Here is a 9,007-nt window from a genome sequence, read left to right as displayed (position 1 = left end):
CAACAGAATAACAATTTCAAAATTGTTCTTTAATCGAGATGTTGGCTTTTAGTAGTACAAAAACGCTAAACCAAAATATTATAAATTTATAACATACTAAAAAGTTGAAAATTGCATCGATTACCATCCCAATGTTCATGCATCATTTCACTTTAGCTCTTTCTTAATGTCTCTCTTAACCTTAAATTGATTAACATAAGTTTTAATTTGTGCAAAGGTGCATTCATGGCAGCAGCTTTCCGGTATGAAAGCATGTACAGATAATTAGTTTGCATCTCAGGGTAGGCAATATGGAATTGCAGGGTATTTAATAAAAAAAGCGACATTATATTAGCTGAATAATATTCTTAATTGACAGGTATGAGCAAAAGCTCCACTAACCCCGAATAACGTACTTTTCTAAATTTTGAAAACCAAATACAAACTTTCCCATCGAGAGATCACACACTTCAATTGCTCATTGCATACTGATGATGATGATGATGATTGTTAACGTCCGCTGAGACCAAATAATGGTCTATCGGACCTAAAGAAACAAATTATCTATTTTGATTTAAGATTTTATTCCTATGCTCAAAAAGCTTGGAGAGAAGCCTCCCGAGCTCACTATAATTTTGACATTGTAAAAGGCTAGGAAGGTCAGTATTGTAACAAAGATTGTGAAACTGAGATCTAATGTGGTTATACGCGGGGCACTCTAAGAGGAAGTGGTTTTCATCCTCGATGTTCCTATTCTCACATATATGGCAGATCCTTTCCATCCATGGCGTTTTAGGAACTACCCAACGACCTGTTTCACTATGGAGCTCATGAGAATTCGTTCTAATCTTTGCTATATTAATTTTCTTCTTTGAGCTAGTTAAAATAGAGAGATACTTTTGATCTTCTAGGGTGGGGTTGATGACCTTCTTATAATAACTTAATTTTCTTTTAGCTGCTAAGTCTTTCTCACATCACATTTTTTCTTTGAACTTAGAAGTAACAATATCTTTAATGTTATTTATGTTTTGCAATGCATCATTTTCGTTGATCTCCCAATAGTTTAACCAGGCCCTTGTGTCTTTATGCCACCCTCGATTGAGCCTTAGGTGGTTTTGGCTAGAATTTAAAGCTAGCTTAGGAAGTCTATGATCGTCTATGTTACTGATTTTGTGCTTGTACAACATAAACCTAAGCATAGCTAGGCTCTCAATAGGGGAAAGACCTGCTTCTATAAGGAGAATAGGATAGGGTGTATTACTTTTAATTTTCATGTTATAAGTTATAAAACGCTTCTGGATTTGCTCAATCTTTCTCCATGATTCTCTGGAGATGCTGCAACCCCGAACCTCACAGCCATATAAGATAACAGGAATGACTAAAGTTTCAAAGAGGAACTTCTTTTTATTCCACATTACAAGGTTTGCTATTTTACAATTATTTTCAAGACCAAAGTAAGCTTTCCACCCCCCATTGATCCTTTTCTCAATGCTATGGTTCCAGTTTAGCTTGTGATGAATATCAATTCCTAGGTACTTGTAAGAATACACTTCCTCCAAGTTATTATTGTCATACATAAAATTAGCGTGAGTGTCCTTCTTGGATTTGATAATCATAACTTTTGTTTTGTCAGTGTTAACAGTCATACCCATGGTAGAGCAGAAATCCTTAAGAAGCCTGAGTTGCTTATTAAGATCAGATGGGCACCTTGCCAAAAGAACAATATCGTCAGCATAAAGAAGAAGGATGACGACTATCCCAGCTAAGATCGTGCCATCACATCCTGTTTCCTATAAATAGCCTTCGAGCTTATCGATGTAAATGCCAAATAGGGTAGGGGAGAGGGGGCAACCTTGTTTAACTCCGATGTTACACTTAATATCTTTCGACCACCCTTCATTGCTCTTTAGCTTGGCAATTACATTCTCGTATAACCTTATAGCGGCAGCTCTCAACTCGAGAGGAACCTTTAGCTCTTCTAATCTATTCCAAAGGTTGTATCTAGGAACTGTATCGAAAGCCTTTCTAAAGTCCACAAAGCAACAAAATAAATTGGATTTATCATTACGACATTCCTCCGCAATGATCCTAAGCGTAACAAGGTGGTCTGTTGTTGAGTGATGCCTTCTGAAACCTGCTTGGCCTTTAACCCGCTTACCTTCACTTTCAAGCCATATGCTTAACTTCTTTTCCAAAATACTACCATATAACTTGGCTAAGAGAGGGCTGATCATAATTGTTCGATAATTAGAGGGGTTATTTGTATCCCCACTTTTAAAAATAGGGATAATGAGGCTCTCAGTCCAAGATTTAGGGAACCCTTGCTTGACTGCTTGATTGAAAAGCTTGTGGATGTGGGGGATGAGGACAGGACCTCCAATTTTTAAGATTTCCGCTTGGTAACCTTCAATGTCCTTAGCTTTCCCATTAGCGAGGCGATTAACCCCAAACTTAATGTCTTCTAAAGAGAAAACTTCTTTCGTTGTGAGAAGGGTTTCCAAATTATCCATGACATTTGGAGATTCATAAAGCTTTTTAAGATAGGAATTCCAATTGCGAAGAGCAATTTTATTATTATCCTTAGTCTTCCTAGTTAGAATCTGCCTCCAAAATTTCTTAGGAGCTACCTTAGAGAGGTGTAAGAGATTCTCCTGTCTTTGACGAATGTACTGCCTCTTTTTCCTTTTAGTTAGGGCTTTGTATATTTTTATCTTGTCCATTTTAAGAGATTCATCAACAGCTTCCTTAATTGCTCTCCTTGCACTTTTACAATCTTTGTAATACCATGGATTGGTTTTGCTATTTCTTTTATTATTTGAAACTTCACTTGTTAATAGAATATGAGAGGGTTGTAATAAAATTATGATAGAGGTCTTTTATGTTGTCTATATTAGATAAAGGAAGCAAATTAGTTTTTAATTCATTTACAAAGAGATCATTTTTATTTCTATCAAATATTAAGTTCTTTTGGCTATAAGTATTATTTTCTATGGGAACTCTATGCATAACAAAATTGAGAGTTATAAGTAAAGGTCTATGATCAGAGTCAGGTTCGTGGTCGTTTAAGATGTCAAAATTTATTATTTCGTTGTATAATGGGAGATCGGAAATAACGCAGTCTACTACGTTGCTACCAAGTCCATGGATGCAAGTCATTTGCTAGAATTGGGCCACTTCTTTAGACCGTTGCAAATTATGAGATCCTGAGCACTACAGAGCTTGACTAGCTCCAACCCAAACAAATTTTCCCCGACATCTTCAGAGTTCCTTTTGTACCTGCTAGCCAGAGTAGGGTCTTCGTCTAACCAAAGAGGATTAGGGTTGGAATGATTGCTTAGAATAATAGCTTGGTTGTTTGAAGTTTGAGCATTAAAGTCACCTATTAAAAGGATATTACCGTCATTCCGTAGGCTAGAAATATCATTCTCTAAACCATTGTAAGGGTTAGTTTTATCTAGATTCTTCTTCTTATAGAAGTTAGAATTAATGGGGGGGAAATAACATATTGCTATGTAGGACTTTTTATTATTAATGTCTTTGATCTCTATCCAACTATATTGGTTGTGAGGGTCTTTTTTATAAATCCTAACATGGGGGGAGATGTTCTTCTTAATGTAACAAGCTATTCCCCCAATGCCTCTACGGGAGGATCGCTTGTTCCAGGTAGACCATAGCGTAAAGCCATCTATGTTAGGGACCTTAGATTCTTCGTGCTCCCAAGTTTCAACAAGCAAAATAATATCAACATCATTTGAAATCCAACTTAGCTTGGGGCCTTTGTTCCATGGGAAGCCCCGACAATTCCAAGAAAGGATCCAGAGCATGTTTAATTGCTATTGATTACTATCTTTTTGGTTTCTATCTCGAATAAAGGCTTTTCTATTTCTGATTATTGCCCATTTTCCTTCCTTTCTAGCTTCTTTTACCTTTTGAACCTCCTTTCTTAATTCTGCTTGGTCTTCTCGAATGAGATCTTCATTTATGAATATTCCCGTTCCTTTTAGACTTGAGGTTTTACTAAGTATGTCGTGTTTATGATCAGTGGAGCTCACCTTTATGCGGATTAGTCTTCCTTTATTCTCGGTTAATTTCCCCAACCTTGTTGCTTCTGTGAGACACAATGTTTCAATTTGTAATCTATTATGTAGTTCTGTCTGGGCTAAGGCTAAAATATCCTCATCTACTTCCTCTTTTAAACCGAATATTACAAGGTTTAAGGCCGTTTTGTTACGTTCGTGGTCTAATTCTATTAATTTTTTCATTTCATCTTTAATTAGTTTGATATCTAACTTATCTACCACATTATTTAGGGTGAGGCGGCTATTAACTTTTTCTTCTAGTTCTTTAATCATGTCTTTCATTTTAAGACTCTCTAAAGTATCAGCATCTCCTTGCTGGGATGGTTGGTTAGTATCTTGGTTATGTTTTTCTATAACCTGCAGTCTAGTCTCCATTGCCTCCATTTTATTCTATAGTAGCTCTATTTTATTTTCTATTTGTTTTTGGATCGTGTCTTCAAGAGATGCAAATTTATTTTCCAGCATGGCTTCTAACTCTTTTTGTAGCTTGACTTCTCTTTCTTCTCTACGTTTCTCTAAAGACTCTATATACTCATAAAGGCCTTGTAGAGTAACTGTGCTAGGTATTCCCTTGGTAATCTTTGGTAACTGTGGTGAAATATTCATACTTGAAATTATATGAGCAAATATGTATTAGAAAAAGAAAAAGATAAGGAATGTGTGCACCTGATATCAGAAAACTTGACTGCAGATCGCCTGTCTGCCCTTGGTAATCTTTGGTAACTGACTGCAAATCGCCCGTGCCCACTGCAACCCGCAGACTCTTTCACTGAGCCTCAACACTTTCACCGAAGAATATATAGAATATGTTTTTAACTCTTTCACCGAGCCTCAGAACTCTTTCACCGAAGAATATATGCGAAGAATATATAGAGTAAGAATATATGCCAAGAATATATAGAGTATGTTTTTAACTCTTTCACCGAGCCTCAAAACACTTTCACCAAAGAATATATGCGAAGAATATATAGAGTAAGAATATATGCCAAGAATATATAGAGTATGTTTTTAACTCTTTTACCGAGCCTCAGAACACTTTCACCGAAGAATATATAGAGTACGTGTTTAACTTTTTCACCAAGCCTCAGAACACTTTCACCGAAGAATATATGCGAAGAATATATAGAGTAAGAATATATGCCAAGAATATATAGAGTATGTTTTTAACTCTTTCACCGAACCTCAGAACTCTTTCACCGAAGTATATATAGAGTCTTTAAGGGGAACAATTATAACCCATATTTGAATTTCCCTAAACTATTTGCAAAGGATATCTCCATGTTTTCACAAATGAACTTGCACGTCTTGCACTCCTTCCTTTGGGTTTTCTTTTTCGATAGAGAATTTAAATGCAGACAACTAAGACACTGATTTGGTTTAGGTTTTCATTTTTCTATAAATGCAATTACAGAAGGAAATAAACCCACGGAAAATTTGGGCAGTCCATTAAGTGCTGCAACAGCCAGATAAGTGTAAAAATTGAGCTTGTTTTCCCGATCTTTAGTATGATATTTAAATTAATGATCAAACCAATACTTTCGAATGTGATTCCCACACAAACATGCTCTATCATAAAATAATTTTTGTATAGACCACACATGAAATAAAAATAAAACTTGTAATAAATTACGAAGTCCAAAACTCAAAAGAAACAAAAAATCAAACTAGAATATACGAACTCCATGGGGAAAAAAGATTCTCCTTTCATCATGATATATAAGATATTTAACCTTTAATTGTGAACAACCATTTCAACTTTAAAATCAAAATGCTTCCAAAACTTGACGATAGATATAACTGCATGAAATTACCGAGCCCGCCAGCAAAAATATGACAAACATTCGAAAGTTTGGAAAAGCTAGGGCTACGTGCCCTCATTCACCAAGAAAATCCCACCTATTACAAAATAAGGGATCAAAAAAATATGACAAACATTCAAAAGGTTGGAAAAGCTAGGGCTACGTTCCCTCAATCACCAAGAAAATCCCACTTATTACAAAATAAGGGAACAAAATTTGAAGCATTATGCTTCACAAAACGCTCAAATCCCACTTTTTACAAAATGAGGGATCAAAATTTGAAGCATTATGCTTGACTCAACCCCCCCTCCTGACTTAGAAGGTCTTGGTGTGAGCATGTAGACCCGATTGAGTCAACAAAGCCGCTAATCCGTGAATACCAATAATCTTCCCCTTGACTCTGTCAGTCTCAAAGTAAGTTCCATTTTCCCGTCCACATGGGCCAAGTACCCTTTTATTTGTATGAAATGTTAACGATTTTACGATAACCCACTGGCCTTGCTGGCCATAGAATCCGGTAATCTTTGTGAGAAATTCCCCGGGTTACTTCAACTCGAACTGCAGGCAGAGTACAAGAAATTAAAACTAATTGTTTTTCACATATGCTGCATTATATTCAAACAGTTAACAACTGCAATGCATGCGTTATCCAGGCCGTATAAATTTACTTTGCATTTCTAACATACCACTTTCTTGGTGCCTATCTCCTTCGATACCATAATCCAGTTGTACTGAAGTTAGCGTATGTGGATTTACCGTTACTGTAATCCTCCTAATGCCCGAGTAAGTTCCGTCATTCCAGAAATATCCCCCAGGCCCTCCATATAATGGGAAAGAGTGGAATGCACCATACTTTTCACCCTACAACAACGAATAGGTTAAACTCATTGAACATAATAGAACATCCATGAGAGGAAACGAAGCAGAGACCATACCGTTTTAGGACTAGTAGGTTTTATGTCACTGTCAAAGCTTTCCTCTGCACATGAATCCAGTTCCCTTGCAGTTTAAAATAGAATGCATAATTGCTCACAGTTATGTCGAAACAGTGGTTCGTCTTTGAATTGGTTTTCAATTAATACATCTACCATTAATAAGTGGGCTCCGAAACTCAAAAAACCACACGCTATCTACGATTAAAGATATAAGTATTTTCACTCTAATAATTGACACAAAAAATACATACAGATTGAGAAGGTCGAATAAACTACCACACTGTAATTGTGGTGAGGATCTTTATTTATAATTAAAGAGAGATAATTACATATTAATTTCATATCAATTAGCAGAGAAATTTACATAATTTACTCCTAGAATTAAGGGACAGTGTTGTCATGAATGTCAGGCCTTAATTTATGTATGGCAGGCCTTTGATGATGGCAAATTATCCTCAACACCCCCCCGCAAGCTGAGCGTCGGATTGGAATGAACGTGAAGCTTGGATCGGAAAAATTCAAAAAGGGGTCGAGGAACACTTTTTGTGAAGATGTCAGCAACCTGTAGATGAGAGGGCACATATTGCGTGTGAAGTTTGCCAGCGACAACAAGTTCGCGAAGAAAATGATAGTCTAATGCAACATGCTTGGCTCGCTTGTGAGAAACTGGATTGGAGCTCAAAAAAATAGCACTCTTGTTGTCGCATAAGAGAAGAGGCCGTTGTGGAATGAGAACCTGGAGGTCACGAAGGAGATGCGTAAGCCAAATAAGTTCGGCAGCAGTGTTTGCAAGAGCACGATATTCAGATTCACAACTGGAACGAGATACAGTAGGTTGCTTCTTAGCACTCCAAGAGACCAAATTGTCACCAAGATAAATAGAGTAGCCAGAGGTAGAGCGACGAGTGTCTGGACAGCCTGCCCAGTCAGCATCAGAGTAAGCAACTAGAGCACCAGGAGTAGCAGATGAGTGAAAAGTAAGGCCAAAATGGAGGGTGCCCTTGACATAGCAAAGAATACGCTTAACAGCAAGAAAGTGATCTTCAGTTGGAGCATGCAAAAATTGACTAACAGAGTTGACAGCATGAGCAATGTCTGGGCGCGTGATGGTCAAGTATTGTAGTGCTCCAACGAGAGACCTGTAAAGAGTGAGATCAGAAAATAGAGGGCCATCAGCAAACAAGTGTTGGGAGACAACTGTGGGAGTATGGACATGTTTACTGTCAAGTAACTGAGCGCGAGTAAGAATATCCCGTGCATATTTCAGCTGACTGAGAAAGAGACCATCTGCAGTTGGCGAAGCTTCAAGGCCAAGAAAGTAACTGAGAGGACCCAAATCTTTAGTGGCGAACACAGAATTGAGTTTACAAATAAAGCTGTCAAGAAGAGAGGTGTTGTTGCCAGTAACAATAATGTCATCAACATAAAGAAGCAAATAGATAATGTCAGATTGCTTATGAAAGACAAATAGAGAAGGGTCAGCGCAGCTACAATAGAAACCAAGTTGAATAAGAAAAGAGCTGAAGTGTTGGAACCAGGCACGAGGAGCTTGCTTGAGACCATAGAGAGCTTTCTTTAACAGACAGACATGATTAGGAAAGCGAGGATCAATGTACCCAGGCGGTTGTTCCATATAAACATTTTCAGTGAGAGTGCCATTGAGGAACGCATTCTTGACGTCAAGTTGACGAATAGGCCACTTGTTGGTAATAGCAAGAGAAAGCACAACACAGACAGTAGTGGCCTTGATAACAGGACTAAAGGTGTCGGTGTAATCAAGACCAGGTACCTGGGTATATCCTTTGGCAACAAGGCGAGCTTTGAATCGCTCAATGGATCCATCAGGAAGGTATTTGGTCCGGAACACCCATTTGGAGCCCACAATATTGGTGTTTGCAGGTCGAGGAACCAAAATCCAGGTGCGATTATTGTGCAGAGCGTGAACTTCTTCATCCATGGCAGCAAGCCAGGCAGGATTCTTAGCAGCAGATTTGAATCCTTTAGGTTCAGTGGAGGCAAGAAGAGCAGAAAGAAGTCCAGATGAGCCCAAGACACCAAGGTTTGCTGGATGACGAGTTTTGAAAATACCAGCTTTAGCTCGTGTGATCATAGGGTGAGAGCCTAGCGAAATTGTTGGCGCAGGAACATGAGGAGCGGTCCGTGCCTCAGTGGGAGGTGGACTAGAAGCTGGTGCTGATGAAGAGGGACCTGCAAA

Source organism: Pinus tabuliformis, chromosome 8 (genome assembly GCF_031772625.1).
Source record: "Pinus tabuliformis cultivar Carrire ecotype Pingquan chromosome 8, CPIR1, whole genome shotgun sequence".
In the NCBI taxonomy this organism is placed as follows: domain Eukaryota; kingdom Viridiplantae; phylum Streptophyta; class Pinopsida; order Pinales; family Pinaceae; genus Pinus; species Pinus tabuliformis.
The sequence above is the reverse complement of the archived record's forward strand: the minus strand, read 5'-3'. Positions refer to the sequence as shown.